Here is a 21,504-nt window from a genome sequence, read left to right as displayed (position 1 = left end):
TAATAAACATGACAAAGCTACTCCTTTCTATCAGGAATTACCACTTACAAGTATTTAAGAGAATTTTCCCAATCCTAGCCTATGAGAGGAGTAGGACTCAAAGTAGTGAAAAGCAAAATAGGCTGTTTGTCACTACCAGGACATGTCAAACTTAAAAGCAAATGTCCTGCCTTCTAGTTACATAGCACCCTGTCCATAGGGCTACCTAGGGCCTACCTTAGGGGGACTGAAGTGTAATAAAGGGGATTTTAAGGCTTGGCAAGTTGTTTTAAATGCCAAGTCGAAGTGGCAGTAAACTGCACACACAGAACCTGCAGTGGTAGGCCTGAGAGATGGTTAAGGGGCTACTTATGTGGGTGGCACAAGCAGTGCTGCAGGACCACTAGTATTTATATCTGAATTAAATATGCCAATTGGGTATGATCCACTGCTAGCATATTTTATGGAGAGAGCACATGCACTTTAGCACTGGTCAGCAGTGGTAAAGTGCCCAGAGTCCTAAAGCCCAAAAAATGAGGTCAGAAGAAATAGGAGGAAGAAGGCAAAATGTTTGGGATAACCCTGCAAAAAGGGCAATTTCCAACACGTTTACACATTGGTACTCCAGGGCTTCACTACATAGCAATTTTTGCTAATGGTAGTCGATTATAGCACAACATTTGTCAGGGGTTGCTTTTATTCATTCAAGGCTGGCTTGGATGTTATTTTACCAATGCAAATCTGTTATGCTGTGCCTTAAGTAGTAAAAGGTTTTTGTCATTTTACAGTTCTGCATGGATGGCAGTGTGCAAATCCTATGCTTAAAGACTTTCCTGTAGAAATGGCAAAAGACATTGACTCTTTCTAGCTTGGCTTCTTTTGCAATCTGGAGAGGTTTATGAGGACCTTGAATAAAGCCCTTTGCAGTACAGTGGACCAAATCATAGACCTGGAATGGAGTTTTCACCTGACAGGGCCAGGCTGGAGTTTGGCCATGTTGGATGTGGCAGGCATGCAAGTAAGGCACAAGAAAATAAATAAAAGATCCAATCGTGCAAGGAAGGCCGTGGAAAGATATCTGGATGTGGGGGCCCAAGTCCTGGTGAGGAACTGCCACCCGGGATGGAAGTTCCGCAAACTGTTTGAGAGAAGAGCGTGGACAGTGGCAAAAGTAAATGGTACTATAATAACTGCCAGGCAAGGGCATGAGGTCACCACATGAAAACATATCATGGTTTCGACCAACTGATGCACGAGAGGAAAAAGAGGACAAGGACATACCAGGGACTTATGACAATCCTACATCGGAGGGTCCAAAGCCAGTGGAAAGCTCTGGCAGCCTGGGGCTCCCCTAACAAGGATTCAGAGAGGGAATGTGGCCCAAACAGGTAGAGAAAGGCCAGACCGCACAACATCAGAAGTGTCAATGGCTCTACTGGGCGGGAGAAGCCATTCATATGGACTGAGACCCAATCCAACCCCCATTCAGAGACTCTGTGATTTTGTATGTGCCAAGTCAATGTGATTCCTGCCATCTAATGTTGGATGGGATGTACTGAGCCACCCAGGTGATACAATATGCTCTGATGTCAGCACACACCACCTAGATCGGCACTTCTGAGGTGTTGAATAAACAGTGGATGACCACTCGGGTCCCGGGCTACGTGGAGTTCCGCAAGCGGCAGAGTGCTTTATGTCATGTCAATTACTTGATTTTTAGCACCGGGTGTTTGTACCACACTGTAAAATAAACATGAACTGCAGTACCAGCAGCGCAAGAGGGTGCTGCTTCTTTCTGCAGCTCGAGTAGATATTCAACTCAAGCGGCAGCCTACTCAACACTAAAGGAAGGTTTCTCAACGAAAACGGTAGAGACCATCCCCGACCGCCCGTGCTGAAAAACCTCCCTGGGCGGTGGTCTGGAGTAAGATTTTCCTCACTTGTGCTCGCCAAATTAAAGTTGGTGAGCGCAAGCGAGAGAAAAAACTCCTTTCCCCTGAGTTTTTCAGAACTCTGCGCTCTACGTGGAGCGTAGAGTGGGAAAAACTCTCAAACAGAGCAGAATTTCATGCCCAGGCCTAGAAAGAACCAGGTCTGGGACCTCAATGATTTCTGTGTGCAGAGAGTGGTCACATCGCATCTAACTGTCCCCATAACCCTCAGCCCTGGAACCAATAGATTTGGGGTATTCAAGGCGACATATCTTGTGGGCAGATGGCAGCCTAGGGAGGTGACAGAAGCTACTGGAGCTAAAGGGAAATCCTGTAATTACATTAATAGACTCTGGGTGCCGTCACTCTGTGGTTAGCCAAAACAGGTGGAACCCCAGCAGCTGCGCAGCAGAAAGAAAGCCTCTATCACTTCTGTTCACAAAGATAGTAAGATGTATTCCGTAAAACATCTACGCATGAGAGACGGCGATTTGGTGTTTGCTACGCCTGCTGCGCATTTTACTGTGCTTTCTGGTAAATATGCGGCAGATTTCCTGCTAATACGCGACGCTTCCAGGCCTGACGACAACATGGCGGCCATCGCGGACTACTGATTGCTGGTACAGTGCCAAAATCGCTATGCTGGTGCCGAGTCTACTTGCGTGCTGAGACGGCATATCACGGAGGAGCAGCTGTCCGGCTGTCCTTGGACTTGTAGAAGAGCGTGGTGGTCCTGCTCAATATTGGGCGCGATGTGAGCTGGATATCTGGGGACGAGAGACAATCACCGCTGATCTGGCATGAGAGGGCCGGCGGGTGCTGCGGAGCCATGCCTGATATGCCCAAACGTTTCTGCTGTATGAAGACGCTGCTGATCTGAGGAGAGGAGGCCGGTGGGCGCTGTGGAGTTGTGCTGGATCCACCCACGCATTTGCACATTTCCGACGTACCGCGCAAATTTGGTGCACAGGAGCCGTTGGCGGTAAACTGATTCCCACTGCTGGGGTGAGTGGGCCTATCGGCGGCTAAATTGTGTTTCCAGGCCGCGGTAACAAATGTCCTCCATCCCGCACCTAGACACGGTGGTGGTGCTGATTGTTCTATCCGGCCCTCGTTGATTGGCACAGTGATTGGGTACAAAATAGAGTATGGGGCTTGCATTCTTACGGTTGCTGGACTTGCCTGCCCACCATTCTGCAACAGTGACGCTGAATGTTTATTTCCACTAAAGCTCTAAGCCGAGACTGGATTTAACAGACTGTTGTTTTGGCACGCACATTGAGCAGTGCAGACGCCCTCATAGGAGCGAATTACGGAGACTCACAGATTGGAGTACTTGAAGGTCTGAATATTCAGCCTTGCGCATAGTGGATTGTTGAATGCTTGTTGGCAGTGTTGGATACAAGGGAAAGGAGTGCTGCATGAACAGCCTACAGGCCTGGGTACGAACGCAGGACTCTACGCAGGAGACTTAAAAGTCGCGCTGCCTGGCGCATGCCGGTGTGACTCCCTCATCATGGTGCTACTTAAAAATGACATAAGGCCTGGACCTCATGGCACTGTGGCATTGAATATTGGCTTACAGAGGTACTGCAATATCCTGCACAGCTGGCTGTGTGGCGCTAATGTAATATTCAAGTGTGATGTGTTTGGGGGGAAATAGGTGTGGGCCTGACCCCCCTTATTCCAACAAGGGGATCGGTGGGCAGCTGGTGTCCTCCATGAGGGTAAGACCCAAGCAGTTCATGGTTGTGATTGTAGGCTGTGAGCGGAGTAGCTGCTTACAGCGGGACGGGGAGGTAACTTTGTTCTTTGTGCTCCTTATATTGTGGTTCCTTAGCATAATTGGGATACTTAAGTGGGAGGGGGGATCAGTTGGGGGAATGTTCAAATACAACATTATGCAAAACAGAATGCATGGCAACAGACATCATAAGGAAAACAGCATTGACACAGTGTTTACAGTTACTACCCAGATAAAACACAGTACTGATGACAACTGAGGTTGGTAAAATAACATGGGTAACATGGAATGTCAGAGGTCTTAACAATCCGAAGAAGACAAGGCAGGTGCTGGCCTATCTGGATCGCCACAACATCCAAGTGGCGTTATTGCAGGAAACTCACTTAACCAAGCATGCAGCTGATAAAGTGGCCTCTAGATGGGCTGGGGTGAAATTGGCCTCGTCCTACTCCTCATATGCGAGGGGCGTCATGATTTTAATTTTTTTTAAAATCTCCCCTTTGTAACATTGCATGTGGATATAGATGATAATGGTAGATATATCATAGTACAGGGGAAACTGTGCAGTATGGTGGTGACTATTCTTAATATTTATGGTCCTCATTTTGACGAGCCTGGTTTTTATGAGACACTGTGGAGTAAGGTGCATAGGTTACAGCCGGCTGCCATTATTTGTGGGGGGTGATTTTAATGCAGTATTAAACCCAACGATGGACCGCCACACCAATGCGGACAACTAAGTTAAAAAAGCTGCACAGGCTGTTAAAAATGGTATGCACGATTTGTCACTCATAAATATTTGGAGGTTGAGGCACCCAGGGGTGCGTGAGGTCACATGTCACTCTTACGCGCATCAGTCCTGGTCTCGACTAGACTATTGGTTGACTACCAGTGATGTAAGCTCACTGGTTACTAAGGAAATCCACTTACCCAAGACGCTCTCTGACCATTCCCCATTGCTATTCATAATGATAGCACCCATGTACACACCGCCACAGTTTCAGAGGAGACTGCAATCCACTGCCCTGCAGGTCCAGGTATTCCAGGAGGGAGTGCAGGAATCCATTGCAAATTATTTTGATGATAACGCTGGGTCAGTACAAAGTTTGGGCATACTGTGGGAAGCATTCAAAGTGACGATCCGTGGGGTCTGCAAGCTGGGGTGCTTAAATCACTCAGGGAATCTATGAAAAACCTTGAACAAGAACTGATGGGTCTTGAACGTCAATTTGAAAACACGTCGGATACCACTACATTAGCGTCAATCAGATCAAATATCACTGAATACAATGATCTGGCGGATCTAGAGGTGAAACATATGTCTCGGCGCTGGACAGCCAGGTATTATGGGGAGGGAGGTAGACTGGGACGGGACTTAGCAGCAAAAATAACAGAACCATGGGCAAAAAATAGTATGGTGCAATCTATTGTAGAGGGGGACACCCGGCACTGTGACACTACAGGTATCCTTGCCTCATTTTTGCATTACTACACAGCTATGTATAAAAGTAGACATACTGCTGATGACGATGACATAGCGCATTATTTGGAAGATATAGCCCTGGTTTGGTTGTCGAAAGGACAAACAAGACTTTTTTTTTTTTTTTTTTTTTTTTTTGAAAAACCTTTATTACAGTTTCAGAGACATACAAGTATGGGCCTACAACCAACAGGCCGGCCGCTAAAGCACACTATAAGCATAGACACATCTTGACAACCACATCGGTGAAGCAATAAGTCCATAGACAAGCAAAGTAAGGTTTCATATTTTAAAGAAAACGAAAAACATCACACACGCAAGGCAGAGGAGGTCAATAGTAGTAACATGTGCTCCCCGTATCGAAGGGGTAAACAAACCCAGGGAGAAAGAGGGGGGGGGGGCAGGCAGAAGAAACCAAATGCACATGTCGCAGGAGCATAGAGGAATGCGCGGGCTAGGGAGACAGAGCAGCATCCATCTCTCGCGTCTGGGGCGGGGCGCAAATACCTCCACGATAGGAGTTCCAAGGACCCCACACCTTAATCCACTTCCCAGGCTTGCCTCTCGCCACATACACCGTTTTCTCTCTGAACATACACCAGTCCATGTGTTCCTTCCACGCAGAGACCGTTGGTGGCCTCTGGGAGCCCCACAGTTGTGCAATGTCACGCTTCGCTACCATATAGCCCAGAGTCACCCACTGCGTCTGCATCACATTGTAATCAGTCGGCTCCCAGACATTCAGCAAACATCTCCTTGCCTCCGGCAACAAGGCAACATGCGTGACTTCTTCTAACACAGCATGCACTCTACACCAAAACCGAGTCACCTCCGGACACTCCCACAGGATATGGAGGAAAGTCCCCAGTAGTCCACAGCCACGCTTACACAGACCGTCCACCGAATACCCCATACGCATCAAACCAGGCCCCGTGACGTACACTCTATGAAGTATCTTAAGCTCGACGAAACGCAAGCGGGCCGGGATAGCCACCTCTTTCGGGGAGGCCACCGCTGACACCCAATCCTCATCGTCAAGTTCCAAACCGTCGGCAATCCATGTCTCCCGCAATGAGGTCAGCAGACCCATTCGATCATTGATAAGCTTCTTATAAATCAGCGAAATGGTGCTATCCGGCACATAGCCGTCCAATACTCTATCTTCCAACGGGGAGGACTCCGGAATAGCCGCAACGTCCGGGAATACGGAACACAAGGCGTGATGAACCTGAGCGTACCGAAAGTATTCCCTATCGTTCAACTGATATTCGGTTTTCAGCATGTCGAACGTCTTAAATTTCCCTTTCGTCCAGAGATCCCCTACCTTGCTGATACCAATCATATCCCATTTCTCAAAGCCTTTCGTAGTCCACAGATAACCCAAACGCCGGGAAGCGTACAATGGCGTTGCCCGAGTCAAGCGATCCCTCCACCCCATCGCCGCATTGGCTGCATGCCACACCTGCACCGCGACCCGCGTCGGGCCTGTCAATCGCGCATCAAGGGACCCCGAGTATAGTGCTCGATTATAATCCCCGCTTGGTAATAACAATTTGTCCATCTCAAAAGCCGGGTTCAAAGCAGGCCCATACATCCCGTGATTGACCGCAGCCAACTGGGAGGCCCAATAATATCGTTTAGTATCAGGGAGAGCGACCCCCCCATCGTACCATGGTAGGGTTAGTTTGGCAAGAGCGATCCGCGGCCGCCCATCCCAAAACAATCGACGCTGAAGACACTACACCTCCCGAAAATAGCGGGCCGGCACTACGTCCATAGTGTTCTGTAGGGCGTACAAAAAGCGTGGCAGCGACATCATTTTGAACAACGCCGCCCGGCCGAGCGGCGAGAGCGGCAGCCGCCGCCAACCCGCCACATCCGCCCTTAGGCGCTGAAGGGGGGGGAGAAGATTCCGCTCATACCGGGCCACCGGGTCTAGGGTTATAAAGATTCCCAAATACTTAAACCCCGACTGCGCAACCTGGATTGGGCACCCCCGCGGAAGGGGGGGGCCTCCCCGGAGAGAACGTACACACAAGACTTAGCCCAGTTAATGACCAATCCGGAGTTGCGACCAAAGGAGCTCAACACATCCGCCAATACAATGAGCGATTTGCGCGGAGATGCAAGATACAAGAGGATATCGTCCGCATATAGGAAGACACGATCCTCGTACTCCGGCGTCCATCTAAGGCCACGGATCGAAGGGTGCCACCGCAGCCACTCCGCAAGGGGCTCCAAACAAAGCGCAAAGAGAAGAGGCGACAACGGACATCCCTGTCGCGTGCCCCTACCCAAAACAAAAGGAGCCGACACCCGTCCGTTGACCACCACCTGTGCCAGTGGGTTATCATAAAGCAATTTCACCCAACCGATGAACCCCGGGCCAAACCCAAACTTCGCCAATGCTGCCCAAATATACGGCCATTCCAAGGTGTCAAACGCCATGGTAGCGTCCAGGGACGCCAAAATGGCCGGCTCACGCATGAATGGCGCTCTAGCGAGGACGCCATGCAGTCGCCGCAGGTTCAAAGCGGTATTGCGATGGGGTATAAAACCGGATTGATCCTGATGAATCAGGTCGCCCACGACCTGGATCAGGCAATTGGCCAGTACCTTGGCAAGGATTTTGGGCTCCGCGTTCAACAAAGAGATAGGCCTGTAAGAAGTACACCGATCCCGCGGCTTCCCTTCCTTATGGATAACAACAATAGTAGCAAGACGTTGGTCAGGGGGGAGGGAGCCCGCCGCCTGTGCCTCAAGGAACATGTCCCGGAGATACGGCGCAATCTTATCTGGGCGCAACTTATATAATTCGATGGGAAGGCCATTAGGACCCATGGCCTTGCCAGAAGCAATAGAGCGAATGGCCAAAGCAATCTCATCCGGCGACGGGGCCGCGTCCATCAATAATTTATCCTCGTCAGATAGAGACGGCAAAGCAATGTCTTTAAGCAGCAGGCGAGAGTCTTCCTCCAATCGCTCGGAGACCGGAGAGTAAACCCTGTGAAAATACTCCGCAAAGCAATCAACAATATCACCGGGGTCCGTCACACACACACCATCCACCCTCTCAACAACCGGCACCACTCGACTCGCTCTCTCCTTCTTATCCAACCAGGCAATCAACTTCCCCGCCTTATCACCCATATCATACAAACGCCCCTGTTGCTCCCTGCTCATACTCTTAGCAGATTCAGTAACCAGCGCCTTGTAGTCGGCCTGTTTAAGCCCCAGCACATGCAGTCTGTCATCCGTAACACCTTGCTCCAAATCGCTCTCTAACTCGGTGATCTCATTTTCTAGTCGAACCACCTCTTTCGCTTCGCATTTTTTGGTATGGGAGATGAGAGACAGGGCCTGGCCCCGGAGCACCGTCTTAAAGGCCTCCCAAAGGGAGACGGCAGAAGACACCGACCCCACGTTGTCGTTAAAATAGTGTTCAAGAGACCTAACCAGGTCTGCACGGATCGTGGGGTTTCGTAGGTACCAAGGGTTGATCGGCGCCACCCTCCCCACCGCCCCCAAGGCGATATCTAAGTGTAGCAAAAGAGGGGAGTGATCAGATATACCGCGGGCCAAATGTCGCACCTCCCCAATCATACCAGCTTGGGCCGCAGGCACTAGCATATAGTCAAGCCTCGAAAGACTACCGTGGGCCCCGGAGTGAAAGGTATATTGTGCTTGTCCAGGGTGTTTCAACCGCCAACAATCTATCAGTCCCAGGGTATCCAGAAAGCCCCCCAGCCAGTTCTGGGCCCGAGGGAGGTCCCTAGGGGGAAGTCGATCTTCAACTCCGGAAACCACTGCGTTAAAATCCCCCCCAAAGACCAAACCCCCCCCCGGAAGCCCAAGTAGCAGGCGCCCCAAATCAGCAAAGGTGACCGTCTGCAGGCCCGGCGGCACGTAGACAGTAATCAGCGAAATCAACTTACCCTCCCATCGCCCCACCAGCGCAGTGTAGCGCCCTCTGTCGTCGTGGAGCACCTCATCCACCTCCAACGGGAGAGAGGTCCTAACTAAAATGCCCACTCCCCTCGAGCCAGAGGTGAAACCAGAATGGGCCAGAAGGCGATATCCCCGCCTGTTCATGGCATGGAAAGAGTTCCCTATTAGGTGCGTCTCCTGCAGAAACACAATGTCCGGCGAAATACGTTTCAAGAACTGCAGGACCACCCCCCGCTTTATCCTGTCCCCCAGCCCATTCACATTCCATGAAAGAAGTCTCAACCCCCATCCCCCCCAGCACAAAATATCCCCCTCCCGGAGAGCACAATCATAATAACACAACAGAAAACATTACCCCGCCTTGTGATACAAACAAACAAACCCCAACCCCACCCCATCAGCCCCAACAAAACTCCCCCCTCCCTGCACCCCTGCGTGAGCCCAAACAGCCTCCCCAACGTGCAGTGTGCCTGTCGCCCCAACATGAAACTCACTACAAAGAAGACAAGAAAAACCCCAGAAGGAGGAAAGGGCCCCAGCAAGCCCCCCGCAACCTCCAAATACCAAAGGGCAAAGTGTTACAAACTGGAGTCCAGTGCAGCCACAGGTGCAAAACATTACCAGTCCGGTCCATAGCCAGGATCCCAGTTCTATTCCTACTACGCCGAGCACTCTCCGCTCTCCGCCATCCGACCTTCCCGACCTCGACCCCTAGGTAGGGCATCCAGCCAATCTCCAACCGCCTCCGGCCGGTCGAAGAAATGCGAGCGACCCTCTAACTCAACCCGCAGCCTAGCCGGGAATAGCATTGCATATTTCAGCTCCATGTCCCTCAAGCGCCGTTTGACGGCCAAAAATCCCAGCCGTTGCTTTTGAACCGCTTGCGTGAAGTCTGGGTAAAAGCTAACATTGGAGTTCTCAAACTTTAATGGCCCAGCCACCCTCGATGCCTGAAGGATAGCATCTCTATCCCGAAAATTAAAAAGTCGGGCAATGATAGGCCGCGGGGGAGCACCCACCTTGGGCGCACCACCCGGAATCCTGTGGGCCCGTTCCACAGCGAAGAACTTGCTCAGTCCCTTGGGTGCTAGATGAGTCACCACTAGATCCTCCACAAAAAGATCCGCAGCAGACTCCTCCGATCGTTCGGGCACCCCAATAATACGGACATTATTCCGCCTGGCCCTGCTTTCGGAATCCTCAAGGCGACGATCAGTCAAGTCACTGGCGAGCCGCAACCTCCGTACCTCCGTCTGCAAAGCGGCCACATCCACAGTTAGGCTCGACGCCGCTTGAGTCAATGAGTCGACCCGGTCATTTGTTTTGGACAGGTCCGCTCTGACCAAATTCACATCAATCAACACCGAGTCCAATTTATTAGCCAGGGTATCAAATTGCTGGTTCACAGTCGCCTTCATCTCCTCAATGGCCCCCATGACATCCAGCAGAGTCAATTCGGACGATGCGCCCGAGGCCTCCTTGGGGCGCTCAGGCGATTTATGTGATCCACTAGGGGATCCCTTTGACTGCGCATAGCGGTCCATGTTGTTGGCCTGGGTATAAGCTCCCCTCCGGGTAGACTTGGGTTTCAGCTTGTCGCCGTCCACTCTCGCCGCCATCATCAGCGACCACCAAGGTCAGCACCCTCCAGCACCCGGAGGAAGGCCAGGCGACCAATGCAGGAGATCCGGGCCACCAACTGAAATAGGCCCGTTTACAGTTCGAGAATCAGGCCATGCACTCCGTCCTCGGCGCTGCTAACCCGAAGTCCCAACGTCAGTTTCCGCAGATCAACTCGAAACCGAAAGTGAAAGTACGGGGTACGGGGCAGGCCCAGACTGGCATGCCGCTGTTGTTCACTTCGCACCCGGGCACCTCACCAACTCGAGTTCGGGACCAAGGCCGGAGAAGGCCGCAAACTTCGGATCGCCACCAGTCCGGTTCCCGGAGTCCGATTTGGATTTGGAAAACGAGTGGCACCTTAGCGCAAGATCATACACAAAAGCCCGTCTAGAAAACCAGGATTATGACAGGATAGACGTGGGAGGTTGCGGAGGCCCTCGGGAGCCACAAGCCTACGCGGCCATCTTGGTTGCGCGCTAGGCTCCTCCCCCAAACAAGACTTTTTAATGCTTCCGCTGACGATAGACGAAATACGCGATGCTATACTTTCCCTGCCTAATGGAAAGCTACAGCCACAGATGGGCTCCCAGCGGAGTTTTAAAAAGAGTACATTGACATACTGGTACCACACCTTCATGACATGTTTGAAGACGCCTACGAACAGCAAAGGCTACAGGACACACTTCGCGAGGCGCTCATTATAGCCTTGCTGAAGCCAGGAAAGGAACCTGATACCTGCGAATCGTATCGACGTTGTCATTAATGAACACTATGTTAAGATATTAGCGAAAGTACTGGCAACTAGGTTGGGATTACTATTGCCTATAATGGTGTTGCCAGATCAATCAGGATTTATCCCTATCCGTTCCACAGCACACAATCTACGGACACTTTTTGCAGTAATGCATCTTCTGGAGCCTACATTGGCTGCAGCGGCGGTCCTCCTGGATGCCGCGAAGGCGTTCAACTCCATATCCTGGAGATATATGTTGGTGGTGTTACATCGTATAGGGGTGCCGTTTATCTATACGAACTGGATCAAGTTGTTGTACACAGATCCAATGGCTCATGTGCGTATTAATGGCAGGACATCTGACACGTTCCCAATTCGGCGCTGGACGAGGCAAGGCTGCCCTCTATCGCCTTTACTATTCGCGGTGGTGTTAGAACCACTGGCCTGTATATTGTGTCCATGTATACGTACGAGATGGTCTTGTATGTGTGTGAGCCGGCGGTGTACTTGGAACAACTCATTAGAGAATACATTAGATTTGAATGGCACTCAGGTCTGAGTATACACTGGAACAAGTCGGTTGTGATTTCGCTGACGGCGAGCACAACGCAAGCTGACTTGGGACACCTGTTGGAATGGAGTGTGGAGCCGATTAAATACCTGGGTATATGGGTACACAAAGATCCGCAGACCGTTATCTGTGAAAACTATGGCACTGCGATTTCTCGACTTGAGGAGCAGGTCGCTAGATGGATTCGGCTACCATTTACGTTTGCTGGCAGGGTGGCCTTGATTAACATGGTGGTCCTACCAACATTTTTGTATTTGTTTGTCACCATACCCATTATACTGAGACAACAATTTTTTATTCAGTACGTGCATTATTGATCACACTAGTTTTGGGAGGGAAAAAGCCACGAGTTAGGTGAGAGGTGTTAACATTGCTGTATGCGTTGGGCGGGTTTAGGGTGCCTGGCATGCAGTTATACTATTTGTGTGCACAAGCGCAATATGCCTTTTACTGGCAGAACGCGCCACCATATAGACCACATGCAGCAGTAGAGGCAGGGGGGATCTGCCCAATACCACTGAAAGCAATGATTGTAACTGACACCACGGTGTTCGAAAAGGATGAAATTGATACGGTACAGTGTACAAATCATGCTTGGAGGGAACTTGGGAAACGTGCCCGAAGATTACCGCTATATGCACCGTCAATGCCACTGCTGCACCATGGGGAGATATCAGTGACAAATGAAACAGGTACACTAAAAGTTTTAGAGACTGCGGGCGCGCACATTATGGGTGATATTTATCCTAATGGTAAATTTATTGATCTCCAGGCCTTTATTGGGAACGAGGATAGGCGTGTCATGTTGACATTTGTATACAGTAGACTACGAGCTGCGAATCGGGCATTATATCCCTGTTTCCCCGATGAACCTCCTACTTTTGCGGCTTTACAAATTATATATACCACCCAAGCTAGAACTAAATTGGTTACTCAATTATATAATGCCTCGCAGACTGATGAAACGGCTGTTAGATTAGGCCCTATGGGCAAATGCAACGATATCTTGCCACAGGCACTAACAGAGGATGAGTGGGACACATGCTGTGAACTAACGGGTCAATTCACTGCAAATGGGAATCTCCGGTTGATTCACTATAAATACCTTCACCCGATGTACTATATGCCAGCGCAACTTTGGAAGTATGGTCTGACGGACTCGCATTGTTGTAGACGGTGTGGTGCAGACAATGACGATTTTCAACATTTGGCATGGAGCTGTTTTAAAGTGGCTGAATTCTGGGAGAGAGTTATAATGGCTCTGACAGAAATGGTGGGTGAACCTATAGTGCGTACCATGAATATCTGTCTTCTGGGAAAAATTATGCAGCTTACAGCTAACAATCGGAAATTAGTTGCCTTAGCGTTATTATTGGCAAAGCGCAGGGTCTCAATCCATTGGGACGGTAGACCTGCACCACAATTAAAAACATTGGCCGAAAGATATTGCATATTGTCGAGATCAGCTTACTTGTTATGCGGAAGAGCTGCCACGTGCCTCAAGACCCCGTGATATTTGGGGTTCATTCACTGCTTATATGTTAGCTAAATCAATTGACTAATGGCCTTCTATGAGATGTTATGGTGTGTGTTGTAGGATTTTATTGACTACAGTGCTGTAATGCCATGTTTGACCATAATGTAACTGTAACAACCTGTTGCTGTGTATTCTGTAATACAGTGAAAATGATGATGATGTTCTAAGGATGTTGTAATATGAATGTTTATAAATAGATACATTTTAAAAAAAAGTTGGAAAGGGCCTGTCAAAAGGATTATTTATTTATATTTATTCATTCAGTGTTTTGTATAGCGCAAAGAAGAACCAGAATTGGGCATCAGAGCGCTTCACAGTTCAAAAGTATTGTAATTCTAAAACAGTTTAGTTGAGTCCTATAGATAGCTACCAAGCATCTCAATACATTTAACGAGAAAATAAGTGTACATTCAATAATACAGTCTACATGACAATAGGTTCTTAACTTCTAGTACAGTCGTACATGTCCTAAGTATTAAAGAGTTCACATTTAGACCGACCTCAAAAAGGATATCTCAGAACACAATTTAGTATAGAGGATTGATTCATAGCAGACAAACATGTTATAGAAAGGAGAGCTTCATCCAGGATTCAGATCAAGTACGAAACGATCAGAGAGTATCACTCAGCAGAAAAGAGTCTGCAGAGAGATTATCTGTTGAAACTTATAGACTAAAGGTGAGTATGGGCTACTGTGGATTTAAGGGAGGAATTTGCTCATTAGAAAGGTCTTAGCCTCCTTTTTGAATATGGTAGTAGACAGGATTCTTCTGGTGCAGCACCAGAGAATGCTCTATCATATGTTTTTTTCTTACGGAAGAATTAAGGTTTCAGTAGAAGATTACCGGAACTCCAAGAGAGTCTGCTTCCTCCAGAAAAGGTAGGAGTTTCGTAGTGTATTGTCTTATGTGTGATACAGGCCATCTTTAGTTGGATTCTTCCTTCATATGGCAACCAGTTGAGCACCTTCAGGTGTGGCGGGATGTAGTCAAATTTTCTTGAGTCTTGCAGCTTCATTAAGGCAGGCTTTTTTCTGGGCTTTTGAGATCGTGGTTAGACCTGATAAAGTTTTACGTCCGTATTCCAACCTCAAGATAACTAATGCCTGAACTGCTGATTTGAGGTCTGGTATTCAATGAAAGGTTTCATTTTCCTAAGATAGTTTAGGTGAAAGCGGGCATTTTTAGCCATCATGTTGATCTGTGTTTGCATATTTAGTCCACTATGATCATAGTACAATTCAGTACAGTAACCAGCTTGGTCCAATCCTTTATCACCGTAGAGTTTTTTGGGGGGAGATTAGAAAGAATTCAGTTTTTTGTGAGTTTAGATTAAGGTGATTGTTTGTTAGCTATTGAACGGTCCTCTTTAAAGCTTGGGTCATCGTCTTGATCTCTTCTAGAGATGTAATCTTAATATACAACTGTGTGTCATCCGCGTACATGTGGGAGGAGATATTCGCCTGCTGTAATATTTTGGTTAGTGGTTCAACATAGAGATTAAATAGTGATGGGGATAGTGTTGGACCTTGTGGTACTCCGACTAGATTAGGGGATGGTGGAGACAGTTTTTGATTAACCAAAAACCTTTGTGTTCTGTTCTCTAAGAAGGATTTAAACCATTGTAGGACTCTATCCTGTTCTCTAGTCTCTCAAGTATTCTTCCGTGTTTAACTGTCTCGAATGCGGACGAGAGGTCAAGCAGTACCAGCAGATAAGTTTCATTACGGTTGAGTGCTAGCAGGGCGTCATCCACTATATGTAGAATTGCTGTTTCAGTGCTGTGTCCAGGTCTGAACCCTGATTGGCAGTCATCCAGCTTGAATTCCATGATGTTTTGGCTCAGTTGCTGTTGAACACATTTTTCCATTACGTTGGCTAGCATGGGTATGTTGGTTATCGGTCGGAAGTTGTTAGGGTCCGAAGGGTTTTCTGTTGGGATTTTTAGCATGGGGATGACTTAGCCAGTTTTTAAGCAACCCGAGATGAATCCTTGCGATAGCGATGCAATGATAATCTTGGTTCAGAAGGGTATGACGATATGGTTGATATATGACAAGCATTTTGAAGGGAGAGGATTGTTATAGTGTTTGCTAGGTTTGATAGTCGATAAGGTTTTGGAAATATCTCTGTGATCATATAGTTTGAAGGTTCACCATTGAGCTTTATTTTTTGGCATTGGCAGAGCAGATTGGATTGACAATCGACCAGGGAATTCTTTGGGGTTGCTGAGTTGTGTGTGGCAGTCCTAAGCTCATTCTCTAGGGAGCTGACTTTAGTTGTAAGAAGGATAACAATTCTTCACTGCTTAATTGCGATTTTGACATCATGAGAGCAGATTTGGCCTTTTTGTTTGATTGTGAGTTTCCTCAGTTGAAGATTGATGGTAGGTGTAATCCAGTACCTGATCCGGAAATGTATCATAGGAACTGATTATCTGGAGTTCCCCTTACTTTTATCTGATGCCGGCGGGGATGGTGCTAACAAGAATTGGTTGGATGAAGCACCTTTTCAGGGAGAAACTCTAGTTGGGGGTAAGACCAGGGGAAATATGTCTTGAAATGAAAAATGTGCCAATAATAGTTTCTATGTGCTAGTGGGGGGGGGGCCCCAATCCCCCTTCTTTTTCTTCATTTACAGCTGAACAGTGTGGGCAGCAGCGTAGCTTCAGATCCACCCAGATGGAGAACACCAACCTAATACAGGCATGGGGGCATGCAGCGACGGAAGAAAAAGGACAGTTAGGACCATATTACTATGTGGTGAAGGGTCTATTATGGAGGAGGATGAACATGGAAGATGGGTTGGTTTCCCAACTGGTCGTCCCCCTTCCCTTTAGAGACCAGGTTCTCCATTTGGCCCATTGTCAGGCTGGGGGTGTACATTATGGGCAGGAAAAATGGAGAAATATTTGCTGAGAAAATTCTACTGGCCTGGGTCTTTTCTGATATCTGTTGGTTTTGTGCTACCTGTGACAGGTGTCAGGTTTTTAACCCATCCCATTCACCTAAGGCACCATTAAGACTGCAAACCATTATCAACATCCCCTTCAAAAGGGTTGGGATAGACCTCGTGGGTTCCTTGATAGCCTCTGCCTGGGGCTATCAATACATATTATTCCTTGTGGACTATGCCACAAAATATCCTGAGGCAATACCACTATAGAGTATGACTACGACCTCAGTCGGCCAGGCAATGATAGAGTTCTTCACCAGAATGGGATTTATGTTGATTTTAATGTCTCAAGTATGTAAGATACTGGGAGTTAAACAAATATGGACTTCTATTTACTACCCCTAAATGGTTGCCCTTGTCGAGCCGTATAACTGCAGTATCTGACAATAAGTTGCTTGCCATATGTCAGGGACCCTATACTGTTCTGTCCCATGTCACCCATTGACCTATAAGCTGCCTGTGCCTCATTGTGCTGCTAAGGGGTAAATATACGGCAACAATCTCCTCAAGAGGTTAGAGGAAGAAAATGAGCAGTATGATACTAGCCAACGCGTTTGTTTGTGACAAACTCCCAACCCTTAGATATTAGTTTAGCCCCTAGAGAACCACCTGCACTTGGTCCAGCTCGGTCTCTCTCTCAGTTCCATGCTGAAAGGGTAAACAGAGGAGATACTCGAGCGATATGGGGATGCATTCTCAACAAAACCCAGGAAGACTTCCCTGATGCAACAGGAGATCATCACACAGGGACATCAGGTAGTGTGGCTCAAACCCTGTTAGATACCAGAGGCTAGATGGGGTACGGTTGAATGTGAGGTGTCCAGATGCTAGCAGAGCGAATTAATGAACCCTCCAACAGTGCGTGGTGTTCGCCAGTAGTACTTGTCGTAAAACCTAACAGGTCCATTAGGTTCTGCATCGACTTCCGCCAACTCAACCATATATCCTATGGCCTGTGTGGACAATCTGATTGAGAACCTCGTGACAGCTGCATATCTCACCACCCTCCATCTGCTAGAGTTTCCGGTAATCAGTCAAAGTGTAAGTTCAAATCATAAACTATCCTCACTGTACAGCCCTTAATGACAGAGAAATGTGGGTATCATCCACGGTAAAGGGTGGGGGGGCTACAGCAAGGTAGAACCAATCTCCAAACTGGTTCCCAGAACCCTGCACTCCCACTCACCCCTCCGCAGCACCACTGAGGGGCCAGGAAGGCCCATACTCTCCAAGACAAGGACAGTCTCACGTCCTTGCAAGAGGAGGCCTAGAAGACGCAGAACCCTCGAAGTCAAAGGGTGCCGCTCCTCCTCACCACAGAATGCGCCTAGAAAACCCAGATTATCCAAGACAAGGAGTGCAATGGCACAACCTCTCCAGAAAGTATTTCTTTCACTCAAGAATTGCACAGGCGGTGTTTTCACAATAGGAACAAAGGTCATTTATCATACCACTTGCTGAGAGGAGTGAGGCTTTTAACAATCTCTGCACTGAGGAGGCCCGCGCTGATGAGCCAGGAAGGGTGAGGTCTGGAGGGGATCAGGCTAGGCTGAAGACAGGGAATTGCAGACCCAGGCAGTTCCAGGATACAGGCATTGCCAGGGTATGGTGGAATAGCACACTAAAAAGGCTTTTAGGGGGGAAGCAGCTAGGGAGACAGAAGACTGAGTTGCATGCTGTTCCTGTTGCCGTCTTCTTTGGATACCGCAGCTGCCAAAAGGCTGGGGTGATGGTTGCATATGCTGAGGATGCTAGTTAGTTGTAACCTCTACTATTACCACGGAGAGGTTGAAACTGCTGGTGTGGCTGGTGTAGAAGAGCAGATGTCCAAGAAGCACACTGTGTCCTTGCTATCTTTGTTGGACTCCAGGGCTGAGTCTGCTTTATCCTCAAAAGCCAGGAGCCATCAAACAGCATGTCCATAAGGCTGGCCTGGAGGTCACCCAAGAGCCAGTAGACCACATCCAGATGTTCCTACTAATGGCCTCACAGCTGCCAATAGCTCTCAGGTATCCAGTCCACAGCGAATGGTGAACTTGGCTGCCTCACAACTATCTTGCGTGACCTGGGAAAGTATGGACTGGGCTTCTTCCGGGACTATGGGCAGCACTTTGGACACGGAGTCCAACAAAGTTGCATCCCCAGAGGCAGATGGTATTCACTGAGCAAAGGTCCAAATTGGTAGAGGTGAAAGCACACTTACCAAATGTCTCTATCTCTATCCTCTTTGATTCTCTCCTAGGAGGAGTAGTAGGAAATAAGTTTGGGTTTACTCTGCTGAGTGAAGCCTGCACCACCAGGCTCAAGGGGGTCGGGTGGAGCGCTGAATGAGGAAAGCTAGGTCACCCAGAGCAGGGGGATTGGAGCATTTGTTTGAACTTCCTGAGTAGGAAGATGAGGATCAAGACTTCCACCAGCCCTTGCATAGTGATAGTAAACAAGGTGCTATTGTCTGTGACGGAGGGAATTTTCCAGTGTCTAACGCATTTTCCAGACCACTGGCATCTTAGAGGTCTTTCTTTCAGCTGTCCTCTTGGTAAGGTTGTAACGTCCGCGTTGTAATGGCATGCAATCTAGCGCATGCGTTGTAACGTCCTATATTTCCCTGCCGTAGGTAGAGGCACTGCATCAGAGTCAGAAGCATGTTAAAGAGGTTGCTGCTCACATAAAGGAGTGTGCTGCCTCGGTTGAGGTTGGGATGGCACAGTCTTGGTGTCGGACAGCACTATGTGTTGCTTATAATCGTCCGAAGTCAATGGCGTCGGCATCTGCATTGGTGGATTGTGTTTCGGCTTGAGTTGGGGCACCTGGGAGGAGAGTCAGTACCATAGTCAGTCCGAAGCCCTGAGTTGAGGCAGAGGCTACAACTGGCACTGAGGGCAGACCTGCCTAGGAGCCTTTGCGTCTCCTTGGGACCGCTGGCACACCAGAGGGAACATGTAATGTGTCAAAAAGCCACACCATGGCTTTGCAGAAGCCCTCTATTTGCTGTGGCATCCCCGACAGCCCCAGAATTCTGTTTGCCATGAAACAAGAGTTAAATCAACTCCAAAGTAGAATGGCTTTGGGAGAGCAATGTGAAAACATGATGACACCCTTGCACCATTACTGGAGACCAAGAGTGGCAGGATATGGTTGATTCCCAATGGACTTCTTGTGTTTGTTCTTAGATTTGCCTGAGGACTTACATTTTGAAGACAACCTGTTGGGGTAGCAAACTTGGGAGAAGCACCGGGACATACTTTTAAACCTCGATTGATCCTGCGCAGGGTCCTGTATTGCTTCACAAAAAATAGCTTTGCTTCCTGGTTTTAAATGGCCTAGAGGTCATGGTCTGATCCCAGACACAGGGACACCACATATAGGTCAGTCACAGACATTTATTTGAGACATTCCCTTCTGGGCTCAAACCCTTTCGATTTGGCAGGTGACATAGTTCCCTGGCATACTGAGAATTTTCAAAAGAAATTGTTAAAAGGAAGAGCATGGACGTTGATACAATAAAGTGCCTGGGGTAGAAGTTACATCACACACTCTGTTGGCCTTAATGACATCCCAGTAAGTGACATCATATGACCTTTGACCCCCGAACATTCCTAGGGGTGATATCAAATTACCTTAACCCTTATGACAACACAATAACTGACATTACTGAAGTTCCTTATTAACTGTATGGTAAATATTAAAATGTAGCACAGACACATGTCTATTTTCTACTCACTTATTGATACTGAATCTCATTCGGCCTCACTCAGTGGCTCTCACTCACTCACTTTCACTCAACACACATGCTCACACATAGACACAAATGCTCACACATACACAAGCTCTTTCGAACAAACTCCAGCAAGCACATGCACGACCTACCTTTAAAATTATTTTTTTACTTACCTCAGCTGCCAGCGAAGGTTCATTTTTTATCAAAATTGGCAGAAAAGTAGAGTGGCATCCCAATGCTCACAAGCAGCCTGTAGGAAACCCACCTCTCCATATGGTACATTACAATGGAGTACACTGTGCAGAAAGGTTTGGGAGATCCTTATTGGTTTAATGAGGCAAAAGTAGATAATACTAACACTCTATTTTGTCATAGTGTGGGCAAGCAGTTGGGCTTCCAGTGCTAAGCATTTGTTAACTCACAGAGGCACCAATGAGCGAATCAGAAAAATAATACTTCTTTTTATATAATTATTTAGACCAAGAACTTTACGTACAAGGTAAATACTTTTCGCGATATGGAAAAAGCACAGAATCACAGTTGTATGCAATTACGTACAATACATTTCCTATAGAAGGAAAAAGGCAATCAGAAATTCAATGCAATACAGTTACTTTTGTGGTTCACCTTTTTGGAATCAGAAGGTTCGGGGCCAAGGTCCAAAGTCAAACTCCCCCTGCTCCCAGATTTCACTGGGAGCAGGGGGAGTTTGTAGCTGGCGCGCTATGAAGAAAGGGGCGACCTGCAAAAGTGAAGCAAAGAGGGACTTGTAGGAAAGTCAGAGGGCTCTCAACGGACAGCAGAGGTCACAAGAGCTTCTGGCCCACAGGAGCACAGCTGGTTTGCAGATACCCCAGGCAGGCGGGCTGTGTGCAGTGAAGATGTGAAGCTGGGCAATGGCGTGCCAAGATGAACCTCACGGTCAGAGGCTGGTACCTTGGAGCGACGATTCTGGAGGTGCTGGGCCACTGCTGAGGTGGGTCTCTAGAGTCCTGATGTCTCTGATTGGGGACTGGATTTCTGTAAAGTCGGATTCCACCTGGACTCAGTTTCATAGATTTTTGCAGCAAGGGGTCAGGTACGGAGGATATTCGTGCATTTCAGCTCCGGTGGGTCCTGAGGCCTCAAGACTAGGTGCAGAGGCTGAGCTGACTTTCCAGAGTAAGTGTACCTTTGGCTGGCACTCAGAGACGTTGCTTGGACAGGGAAGCTGGACGATGCTAGACTGAATTTCGCTGTTTTGGGGACCTACAGCTGCAGGGAGATACCACTGCTACATCAAAGGA

Source organism: Triturus cristatus, chromosome 3_2, assembly GCF_964204655.1.
Source record: "Triturus cristatus chromosome 3_2, aTriCri1.1, whole genome shotgun sequence".
In the NCBI taxonomy this organism is placed as follows: Eukaryota; Metazoa; Chordata; class Amphibia; order Caudata; family Salamandridae; genus Triturus; species Triturus cristatus.
This window is presented reverse-complemented; position numbering follows the sequence as displayed.